We start from the raw sequence: 11,851 nt of genomic DNA on the forward strand, positions 1-11,851 counted from the left end.
AGGAAAATCCAGTAGGGTCCTGAGCGCCCGCTCAGCTATGCTGAGCGGCCGCGCAGACCCGCTCAGCTATGCTGAGCGGCCGCGCAGGGTTGGGAAATTAAATAATTATTTTAAGACTTCTACTTTTGTTTGGCTTCCAACTTCTATGTAATCTGAGTTTTATGGGACTATTATATAAGTAGATTTGGAGACGTTTTCATAAGGTTGGATCGTGGTATTAAGCAAGGAGCGAAGGAGATAAGGAAGAGGACTGTTTTAGCACACAGCAACGAAGAGGAAGCATATTTTCTTGTGATTCTTTATTTCGTTGTAACGTTGGATGCTAGTTTTCTTACTTTGAATCTAATTACTCTTGTGGCGTACTCTGGTTTAATATAATTAGTTTAGTTATTATTCTTTTGTGTTTGTTTATCATGTTTTCATATGAACCCATGATGACGATAAGTGCTATTATGGGCTAATCGTGATCATGGGGTCGTAACAGATTTACTATAGAATTTTTTAGTTAATTGTTTAATGCCTTAGTGTGTGATGATTGTATGATATCTAGTATTGGTTATGTGTATTCGTCTTATGTGCGTCGCGAACATATAAGATAGGGTGTTAATCTCTTGTGAAGCGACGGTGGATCTTGAGATTTAGAATTTGCCATACTAGCATAGGTTCATGTATGATGTGCATGATTAGTGGGTAACTCTAACAGTTTTATTCGCCCTGTGTAATCAAAAGGAATAACTTGTGCTTAAATCGTTATGTTGTCAATTTCTGTGGACATATAGGAACTCAACATAATTGATGACTATTCAACTTCTGTCTTAATTGTGGATGCTTGGTAGAATGGTATTAGTACAATGAAAGTTGGCTTTTATCAGTTTCGTGTTATTCGATTAATATCATCACTGTTGCATGCTAAGGATAATAACAATAACTATTGAAGGAAGTAGTAATGAAGTTATGATCTCATGAGTGTTTTAATATTGTTAATTCGAAGTGTTAATTAAGTGATTAATTAAGTAGTTAATTGTAGTTAATATTTAGTCAACAATTCTAAGTGTTAGTGTCTTAACATTGAGAAGTAATCATACATTGGTGAGTGAGTTTAATTAAACAATAATTAGTCTGAGTCTCTGTGAGAACGAACTAGAAAGTATTCTATATTACTTGCGAACGCGTATACTTGCGTGTATTATTAGCGCGTGTTTTCGCCCTAACAAGTTTTTGGCGCCGCTGCCGGGGACTCGGCGTATTTGTTTAGTTTATGTACTTACCATCATTGGTTGTTATGACTCAGTGATTAGGGCGTATTTGTTACTTATTGTTTCTGGTTGTGTTTCAGGTACTTTAGCGAGCGTTTATGCAAACTCGTTCTCGTACTCGCAAGAGGACTTTAGATACAGCTGAGGAGACAGACGAAGTTCTTGATATTCCGGAGAAGATAGATTTTGAAGATTCGGATTCAGGAACTGAGCAGAAATAACCAGTAATCATGGGTGATCGTATTGTTCAGGCTGATCCAGCTCTTATGGACTTTTCTCGGCCTAAAATTGATGACATTCAGTCAAGCATTCTTCATCCGGCTATTCAAGCTAACACCTTTGAAATCAAGCCGGGCACTATTCAGATGGTGCAGAATTCTGTTTCTTTTGGAGGAGCTGCGACTGAAGATCCCAACATGCACATAAGGAATTTTGTCGAGATCTGCAGCACTTTCAAGTATAATGGCGTGACTGATGAGGCTATCAAGATGAGGCTTTTCCCATTCTCACTGAGGGACAAAGCTAAGGACTGGTTACATTCTGAACCAGCTGGGTCCATCACTACTTGGCAAGATTTTACGCAAAAGTTTTTGGTAAAGTTTTATCTGATGGCAAAGACTGCTGCTATGAGGAGTGCTCTTACTCAGTTTGCGCAGCAACCTACAGAATCTATGTGCGAAGCTTGGGAACGCTACAAGGAAATATTGAAAAAGTGTCCACATCATGGAATGCCCGATTGGATGGTGATCACTGGTTTCTATAATGGTTTGGAGGCCCAATCTCGGCCCATGCTCGATGCAGCAGCTAGAGGCGCCTTATGGGCCAAAAGCTATACTGAGGCTTATAATCTTATCGAGACTATGGCTACAAATGAGCATCAAAACCCAACTCAGAGGATGATGCCTGGGAAGGTAGCAGGTATTCTGGAAGTCGATGCAGCCACCGCTATTACAGCACAGCTCCAAATGCTGTCGATGAAGGTTGATTCTCTAGCTATATATGGAGTTAATCAAATAGCTATGGTCTGTGAGCTTTGTGCAGGTTCTCATGCTACGGATCAGTGTTCTCTTGTCAACGAATCTGTTCAGTATGTGAATAATTATCAGCGACAACAGCAGCCTGTGCCAGCTACTTATCATCCTAACAACAGAAATCATCCAAATTTCAGCTGAGGTAATAATCAGAATGCTATTCAGCCACTATATCAGCAAGGTGTGAGTAAACAGTTTAATCCACCTGGATTCTAGCAACCACAGCAGTATGCTCAAAGGCATCATATCCTCAATAGGGAAGTGCAGCTACACCTACTAGTGCGGATTTTGAGGAACTTAAGCTGTTATGCAAGAGTCAGGCGGTTTCTATCAAGACCTTGGAAAATCAAATCGGTCAAATAGCCAATACAGTGCTCAATCATCAACCTGGCACACTTTCCAGTGACACGGAAGTACCAGGCAGGAAGGAAGCTAAAGAGAAAGTCAAGGCTATTACCTTAAGGTCTGGGAAAGTTGCTGATGCTGAAAAGGTAAAAGAAGGAGAAGCTGAAGTTAGAGATGAAGAAGCTAAGCAAAAGGAGAAAGCGGCAGAACCAAGGAAGACTACTGTTGAACACACTCTGCCTGAGGGTAATACAGGGGAGAAATAACTCTATCCTCCACCACATTTCCCAAAGAGATTGCAGCAACAAAAGCTGGATAAACAGTTCGGTAAGTTTCTGGAGGTGTTCAAGAAACTTCACATCAATATACCTTTCGCTGAGGCTCTGGAAAAAATGCCTAGTTATGCGAAGTTTATGAAAAGTATTCTTTCAAGGAAGGTGAAACTGGATGACCTTGAGACCGTTGCTCTAACGGAAGAATGCAGTGCTGTTCTGCAATAAAAGTTACCTCCAAAGCTTAAAGATCCAGGTAGTTTCACCATTCCTTGCACCATTGGCAAGTTGACTTTTGACAAGTGCCTTTGTGATTTGGGAGCAAGCATCAATCTGATGTCGTTGTCGATCTTTAAAAAGGTTGGATTTGCCTGATCCAAAACCCACATACATGTCTCTGCAATTGGCTGATCGTTCTATTACTTACCCAAGGGGCATAGTGGAGGATGTGCTAGTCAAGGTGGATAAGCTCTTCTTTCCTGCAGATTTTATTATTCTGGATTTCGAGGAAGATAAGAAGATTCCCATAATCTTGGGAAGACCTTTCTTGGCTACTGGCCGTACCTTGATCGATGTGCAGAAAGGTGAACTTACTATGCGGGTACAAGATCAGGATGTGACCTTCAATGTGTTCAAGGCAATGAAATTCCCTACAGAAGATGAGGAGAGCTTAAAAGTGGATGTGATTGATTCTGCGGTTATTTCAGAACTCGATCATATGCTAATGTTTGATGCATTGGAAAAGGCCTTAGTGGAGGATTTTGACAGTGATGATGAAGATGGTAACGAGCAATTACAATATCTTAATGCTTCTCCCTGGAAGCGAAAGCTGGACATGCCGTTTGAATCTCTTGGTACTTCTGACCTCAAGAATGCTGAAGGAAAACTCAAACCATCAATTGAGGAAACACCTACCTTGGAGCTCAAGCCATTACCTGAACACTTGAGGTATGCTTTTTTAGGTGATGCATCTACTTTACCTGTTATTATTGCAACTGACCTTTCAGGTAGTGAGGAAGACAAGCTCTTAAGGATTTTAAGAGAATTCAAATCAGTTATTGGATGGACCATAACAGACATCAAAGGGATCAGCCCTTCATATTGTATGCATAAGATTCTGCTAGAAGAGGGTAGTAAGCCAACTGTTGAGCAGCAGCGCAGACTTAATCCTATCATGAAAGAGGTGGTGAAGAAAGAAATTCTGAAATGGCTAGATGCAGGCATCATTTATCCTATTTCTGACAGTTCTTGGGTGAGCCCCGTACAATGTGTGCCTAAGAAAGGAGGTATTACTGTGGTAGCAAATGAGAAGAATGAGCTCATCCCCACTCGTACAGTTACAGGATGGAGAGTATGCATGGATTACCGAAAGTTGAACAAAGCCATGAGGAAGGATCACTTCCCTCTTCCATTCATTGATCATATGCTTGACAGGTTGGCTGGTCATGAGTATTATTGTCTTCTGGATGGCTATTCTGGGTATAATTAGATTTGTATTGCGCCAGAGGATCAGGAAAAGACTACCTTCACTTGTCCATTTGGCACGTTTGCTTTTCGCAGAGTTTCATTTGGGTTATGTGGCGCACCGGCCATTTTTCAGAGATGTATGATGGCTATATTCTCTGACATGATTGGGAATAATGTCGAGGTGTTCATGGACGACTTCTCCGTCTTTGGACATTCGTATGATGAATGTTTGAATAATCTTCGTGCCGTGCTCAAAAGGTGTGTGGAAATGAATTTGGTGCTCAATTGGGAGAAATGTCACTTTATGGTGCGTGAAGGCATTATTCTCGGGCATAAGGTCTCTAGCAAGGGTTTTGAGGTGGATAAGGCCAAGGTGGGAGTCATTGAAAATCTTCCACCACCTATTTCTGTGAAAGGAATCCGTAGTTTTCTTGGTCATGGGGGTTTTTATCGGCGATTCATCAAGAATTTTTCAAAGATATCTAATCCATTGTGCAACTTGCTTGAGAAAGATATGCCTTTCAAATTTGATGATTAATGTTTGACAGCATTCGAGACTCTCAAAAAGAGTTTAATCACGGCACCAGTAATTACAGCACCGGATTGGACAGAGCCGTTTGAGATGATGTGTGATGCAAGTGATTATGCGGTAGGTGCAGTTCTTGGGCAGCGCAAGAATAATCTCTTTCATGTGGTCTACTATGCTAGTAAGACCTTAAATAGGTCCCAAATGAACTACACCACTACTGAGAAGGAGCTCTTCGCTATAGTCTTTGGTTTTGAGAAATTTCGATCTTATCTCCTTGGGACAAAAGTGACAGTATTTACTGATCATGCGGCCATTCGCTATTTGGTTTCCAAGAAGGATTCGAAGCCGAGACTCATTCGTTGGGTGCTCTTACTTCAGGAATTTGAGTTAGAGATCAAGGATCGAAAATGTACTGAGAATCAAGTAGCTGACCATCTCTCTAGGTTGGAGAATCCCGAGTCTACTTCACAAGATAAGACATTGATCAATGAATCTTTTCCGGATGAGCAGTTGTTCGCAGTTCAGGAGGAAGAGCCATGGTTTGCAGATATTGTAAACTATCTTGTCAGCAATATAATGCCTCCTAATTTGACCTCAGCTCAAAAGAAGAAGTTTCTGCATAAGGTGAAGTGGTATATGCGGGATGAACCATATTTGTTTAGACAGGGAGCTGACCAGATCATCAGGAGATGTATCCTGTTCTGTGAGACGGAGGGGATATTACGAGACTTCCACTCCACAGTTTATGGTGGACACTATGGTGGTGAGAAGACGGCAGCTCGTATTCTGCAAGCAGGTTTTTTCTGGCCTACTTTGTTTAAGGATGCTCATCAGTTTTTTTTAAGGTGTGATCATTGCCAAAGAGTGGGAAATTTGACGAGAAAGGATGAGATGCCGTTAAATGTGATGTTTGAAGTCGAGGTCTTTGATGTTTGGGGAATCGATTTCATGGGGCCTTTTGTCTCATCCTGCAATAATCAGTACATCTTGCTGGCAGTCGATTATGTCTCAAAATGGGTAGAAGTCAAAGCTCTATCGACAAATGATGTAAAGGCAGTATTGAACTTTCTTCATAAGCAGATTTTCACAAGGTTTGGAACACCTCAGGTAATCATAAGTGATGAAGGGTCGCATTTCTGCAACCGTAAGTTCACTTCTATGATGCAGGGTTATAATGTGAATCATCGAGTTGCTATTGCTTATCATCCGCAAACAAATTGTCAAGCGGAAGTGTCTAACAGAGAGATCAAGCGTATTCTAGAGAAGGTTGTTTGTCCGTCAAGGAAGGATTGGTCTTTAAAGCTCGATGAAGCTGTTTGGGCTTATAGAACAGCATACAAAACTCCACCTGGTATGTCCCCGTTTCAACTGATGTATGGTAAGGGATGTTATTTACCTGCGGAGCTTGAGCATAAGACCTACTGGGCGTTGAAAACGTTGAACCTGGATTTAGATGCAGCTGGTAAGAAGAGAATGCTTCAGCTTAATGAACTTGATGAATTCCGACTTCAACCGTACGAGAATAACAAAATGTACAAGGAAAAGGTGAAGAGGTGGCACGATAGGAAGCTACATCCTAAGTTATTCGTGCCGGGGCAACAAGTTCTCTTATTCAACTCTCGTCTCCGACTTTTCCCTGCGAAGTTGAAATCAAGGTGGTCTGGACCTTTTATTGTCAAAACTGTGTTTCCACATGGAGCGGTGGAAATTTTTGAGAATGATCCGAACCATGCATTCAAGGTTAATGGTTAGCGTTTGAAGCACTACTATGGAGACATGGAAAACCGAGAAGTGGTTAGTGCCATTTTATTGTCAACTTAAAGAAGGTACGCAACGTCAAGCTAATGACGAAAAAGAAGCGCTGCATGGGAGGCAACCCATGATTTGTTGTTACAGAAACCCTTAGAACTTAATAACCTATCCAAAACCACAAAATAATCAGAAAAACGGGACTGAATTTTTTTTTTCCAGTAACCCCCTGAGCGCCCGCTCAGCTCTGCTGAGCGCCCGCTCAGGGGTCGGCTGCCAGAATTTTTTTACAGTTCATAAAAATACAAAAAAAATTAGAAAATCAAAAAAATAAAACACATCCCATAAACCCACGATTTCTTTTTCCATTACCCCGTGATTTTATCCCTCAACCCCACTCCTAATCTAATTTTGACCTAATCCACACCCTATATATACATACACCTATCCTACATATCTCCCACAAACCTTCTACACTCAAACTCTCTCCCAAACACAAAAACTCAGTTCTTAAACACTTTTATTCAAGATTCAATGGCACCCAAGAGAGCACGAACTATTGATAGCAGCAGCACAGTCCCTACTGCTGATTCATCGAGGGGTACTGCTGCGAGGCCTCGGTTGAATGACAGAGCTGCGGAGGAGGAGTACACTAGGCTTTTGGGGAAGCCGATTCTGAAGGAGAGAGGGTTTTTACCATCAGGGAGGGATGGTGAGTTGCTACCTATGATTGTAGAGAAGGGGTGGATAGCTTTTTGTGAGTCACCCGAAGCGGTGCCGATGAGCGTGGTTCGCGAGTTCTATGCGAACGTGAAGGCCGAGAAGAATGGGTTTTCTGTAGTCCGAGGGCTGACGATTGATTATCACCCAGCGATTCGCCGTGTGATTGGGCAGCGAGAGAGGAAGCCCGAGGAGGAGAACTGGAATGAGAAGACTGCTGAGGATTTCGACTTGGATTTGATTTGTGCTACTCTCTGTAGGTCGGGCACAGTTTAGACCTTCAAGACCGGCACTAATGAGTATCGTCACTTCCCGGTGATCGCTATGAACAGGTATGCCCGTGCATGGAATGCGTTTATTTGTGCTAATATTCTGCCTTCTTCGCATGCACATGAGGTCACAGTTGAGAGAGCACAGTTGTTGTGGGGAATTCTTAATGAGGAGTACTATATGGACCTTGGTGAGTTTATCTACCAAGGAATTCTGAAGTTTTTTAGGGGAGCTAAGCACATGAACATCCCTTATGCATCCACAGTCACAAAGCTTTGCCAAGCAGTGGGAGTGAACTGGCCGTCTCATGAGCAGTTGCAGATGCCGGCCGCTCCTATTGATTCTGGGACTCTGAATGGGATGCAGGAGTGGACCGGTGGTGAGCCCGAGGAGCATGGGCTGGGTTATCGTCTTCCAGGAGGGCATCCAACACGAGGTGCTACTATGGCTAGGCCTAGGCATGATGAGTGTAATAACCCCAATTTTTGGGAAATTTTTTTTGAAACCCTTATGAATAGTGTTTTTGCTGATTGAGAAAATTTTTCATGCCACACTATGTAGGGGTTCTGATATGGATATTCTGAGGTTTTATTAGTACTCTATATGGTATATAAGTGTATGCAAAGATCGTCAGAATCCAATTCCGAACACTTTGATTTTTCCCGGAAATACACTAGATACGGAGAGAATTGAGTATAAGGTAACAGGATAAAAAGGATTTAAATTAAAGGATTATAATAGAGGATCATAAAAAGGAATATAATGTATTGAGAAAGGTTAAGGGAACCTAAGTAATAAGATCCCGGGTATGATCCCTTAAACGATAAACGAAAACGAAAGTTAAGCGAACCGTATAACAGATCAGCGGTCATTAGGCAAACAATTAGAAGCTAATCAAAGAGATTAGAAGGGATGATGACATAGCAATGTGACATAAGCATGACATAAGGGGAAGGGGATGTGGTTGATTTAAAACCACACAAAGTCAAGGCTAGAAAAGTAATTAACCAAAAACAAGACAAAAAGCAACCAACCAAGCCAAAACATTTCATTTTCATCAAAAAACACAAAACCCCCATTTTCTTCTTCAAGCTCTCGGCCTCTTTTCTTAAAAAATGAAAGTCCAAGCTCCTCCACTTACTATTTAGCAAGGTAATTATCCTATCTTCTCCTAGTTAAGTTACATACTTCCTATAAGTTTAAGCTTCTAATTCCAAGCCAATCTTTTTCTATAAATCAAGAAAGAAGATGGTGAATAGTACTTTCTTGAAATTAATTTTTGTGTTCTTGATTTCTTTGAAAGAACAAGCTTGTAGGAGGTTAGATTAAGGCTTCCATGGGCATTCCAAGGATCTTTCATGGATTAAAAGCTTCAAGGAAGGTATAACTCTTCATGATCTTAGCTTTAAGTTTTGTTGTTTAGATTTCCTAATGTTTAGATGAAGGGTTAGGGTAATGGGTGTGTAATCATGTTAAAGCTTGTTATGAGTATTTTAGTTGGTGAGAGGCATGATTATTGTGTGTTTAGAGATTGGTTGATTTTGTGATATTTTTGGAGTTGGAAATCTTGGTTAATTAGTCAATGAACTTAAGTAAAACTCTTAGTTCATAATTGAGAAATAAGTATGAATTGGTAACATTGATTTGATGGGGCTGTTGGAGTGTGTTTTGGATGGATGTTGGTTGTATGATTGATTTGGGGTTGAATTGTGGTTGGTTTTGAATGGTTTAAATTTGGGAAATCACGTAAACATAGCCGTCGTAACGTCCGATTTTCTTTAGACTGTTTTTGTGCATAACATTAGGACCCGAGAACCCCCTGCTAGATTATGACCATTGCCATGTCTAGATAGCTCGTGTTACGAGCTTCGTTTTGATATGTGGTTCGTTCGATTCCGATGCACGGTTTAGGAGAAACGACCGTTTTAAGTAACGGCGTTTCGCGAACGAAACATTTCCCCTCGCCTTACTTTGAAACATAGGTTAAAGGCCAAAAAGGGTTAATTAATGTATGAAACATTTATGGTAAGTGTGTTAGGCAGTTGGTAAGACACTCGCGAAGGAATCTCCTTAAAACTCGTAAAGGTTAAATTATTAAAAAATGGTGGAGCCGAGGGTACTCGAGTGACTTAAGAGAATCAGTAAGCACAAAATGAGCGTTAGAGTCTGAGTTGGTTAGAGTATAGATTTACAAGTGACTTTGGTTTAATTCCAACTTACTTGTTGTTTATAGGTTACCAGACTCGTCCCGAGCCTTTTTCACCCCAAGTTGCTCAGGCAAGTTTTCTAACCGTTATAACTGTTGTTGTGATGTATATATGTATATGCATTATCTTGCAATAGATGCATATTGGTTAATTAGCAAATGTTGCAATATATTGAAGCATGCTGCTATGGTATATATATATATGCATGCCTGTTTCGTATTCTTGCTATATATATCTGTTGATTCAGTTGATAATACCTATGCTAGAGGATAGCGGTAACTTACATATACCCTTAGTATAGGGACCCAAAAGGTGGAAATATTTTCTAAACAGGGAGTCGAGGATCCCGAGTAGATTTTGTATATATGTATATATATACATATATATTTATATATATATGGTTATAGTTTTCAAAACTATTAATCGAATAAGGTTTATTCGATAACTTTATTTTATTTAATGAATATTATTATGAATATTCATTCGAGGGTTTATGACTTCTTTATTTTATTAAATGAATATTATTTAAATATTCATCCGAGGACTTATGACTCCTTTATTTTATTATTGAATATTATTTCAAATATTCATCCGAGGACTTATGACTCCTTTATTTTATTATTGAATATTATTTGAATATTCATTTGAGCATGTATGACTCCTTTATTATATTAAATGAATATTATTTTGAATATTCATTCGAGGGCTTATGACTCTTTTATATTATTTATTGAATATTATTTGAATATTCATTCGAGGGCTTATGACTCAGTTTATATTATTTAATGAATATTATTTGAATATTCATTTGAGGATCTATGACTCCGATTATTTGCTGAGATATATTCTTTATTTTATTAAAAAATAAGGTGTCAATAATCAAACTTATTTTCGATTATTCAAATAAAGATAGTACTTTCATATAAGTATATCTTTGGTTATTTAATACTCGTTTCAAGTATAAGTTTTAATACTTCTACTTCAATTATTTTTATAAAGATTATTCTTTATGGGAATATTATTTAAATAATAATATTCAGACATTTTCTAAATATACTGGGGACTGATTTACTTCATTAAATCAGCTTTACTCCAAACACTCTTTAAAGTGTTTTCGAGTCTTTAAAATGATTTTTAAAAGTTAGAGCGGATCCCAAAACTCATTTTTATATTTAAGATCTTCCTTTTTAAGGGGATTTAAATACTCGCTCAAAACCTGAGGGATCCGGCTCTGTGGTGTATTTTATATTCGCAACAAGGTTGCAGTTTTGGTAAATGAATTGATTACTTACCCAACGTTCGGGAAGTAAGTCCTTCTATTGAGTCGGCATAAGCAACATGGGCTCAGTGGGCGTCCATGATAGTGTAAGTGGCTCAGTGGGAGTCCATCAAATGCATAAGTGGCTGAGTGGCAGTCCAGCATAAGGTCCTATTGAGACTAGGGTGATGACCAGTGGGGAATTCGTCCATCTACTAGTAGAAAAGGTTACTTATTGGTATCTTTGCCTGATCAGCAAGATATCAGGTTTATGCCAAAATTCTTTCCTTTCCAAATTTATTGGATATTGCAATTCTGTTCATACTTTACATGACAGAGGTTTTCAGGAAATGTATATATATATATATAGGTGTATATATATGTCGGGACTTAATGAAGTATCTCGTAACTTCATTATTTATAATGATATTCAAAGATTGAATCTATTCAAATCTTGTCTTGTAGTCTCATCTATGTGATGAACTTTTGAAACTAATTATAACTTGAACGGTGGTAGTTCAAGTAGTATTTGGGAAAGATATAAGTATATTGGGGTATCTTGTAACTTCATCTTTTAAACTTATATCTAATTAATAATTGTCTTATGAATGACAAAGATTTTCAGAAAAACGTTGAGACAAGGTTAGATATATGAGATCACCTTGCAACGATATTTTTTTATACAGTTATACACTGGGACTTTGTGTATATTATGCATGGAAGAGGACTTCCAATATTTTGAAAAGT

The 11,851-nt window shown here is 39.1% G+C and overlaps 1 non-coding gene across 1 annotated transcript; it reads right to left on the minus strand.

The window, feature by feature from the left end:
* Positions 1 to 1,879: 1,879 nt before the first annotated feature.
* Positions 1,880 to 1,986, minus strand: LOC141722121 (small nucleolar RNA R71). The gene has a single exon (XR_012575151.1). It is a non-coding gene; the product is annotated as a small nucleolar RNA R71 (small nucleolar RNA).
* Between the last annotated feature and the right edge of the window lie 9,865 nt (positions 1,987 to 11,851).

Source organism: Apium graveolens, chromosome 4 (genome assembly GCF_009905375.1).
Source record: "Apium graveolens cultivar Ventura chromosome 4, ASM990537v1, whole genome shotgun sequence".
Lineage (NCBI taxonomy): Eukaryota > Viridiplantae > Streptophyta > Magnoliopsida > Apiales > Apiaceae > Apium > Apium graveolens.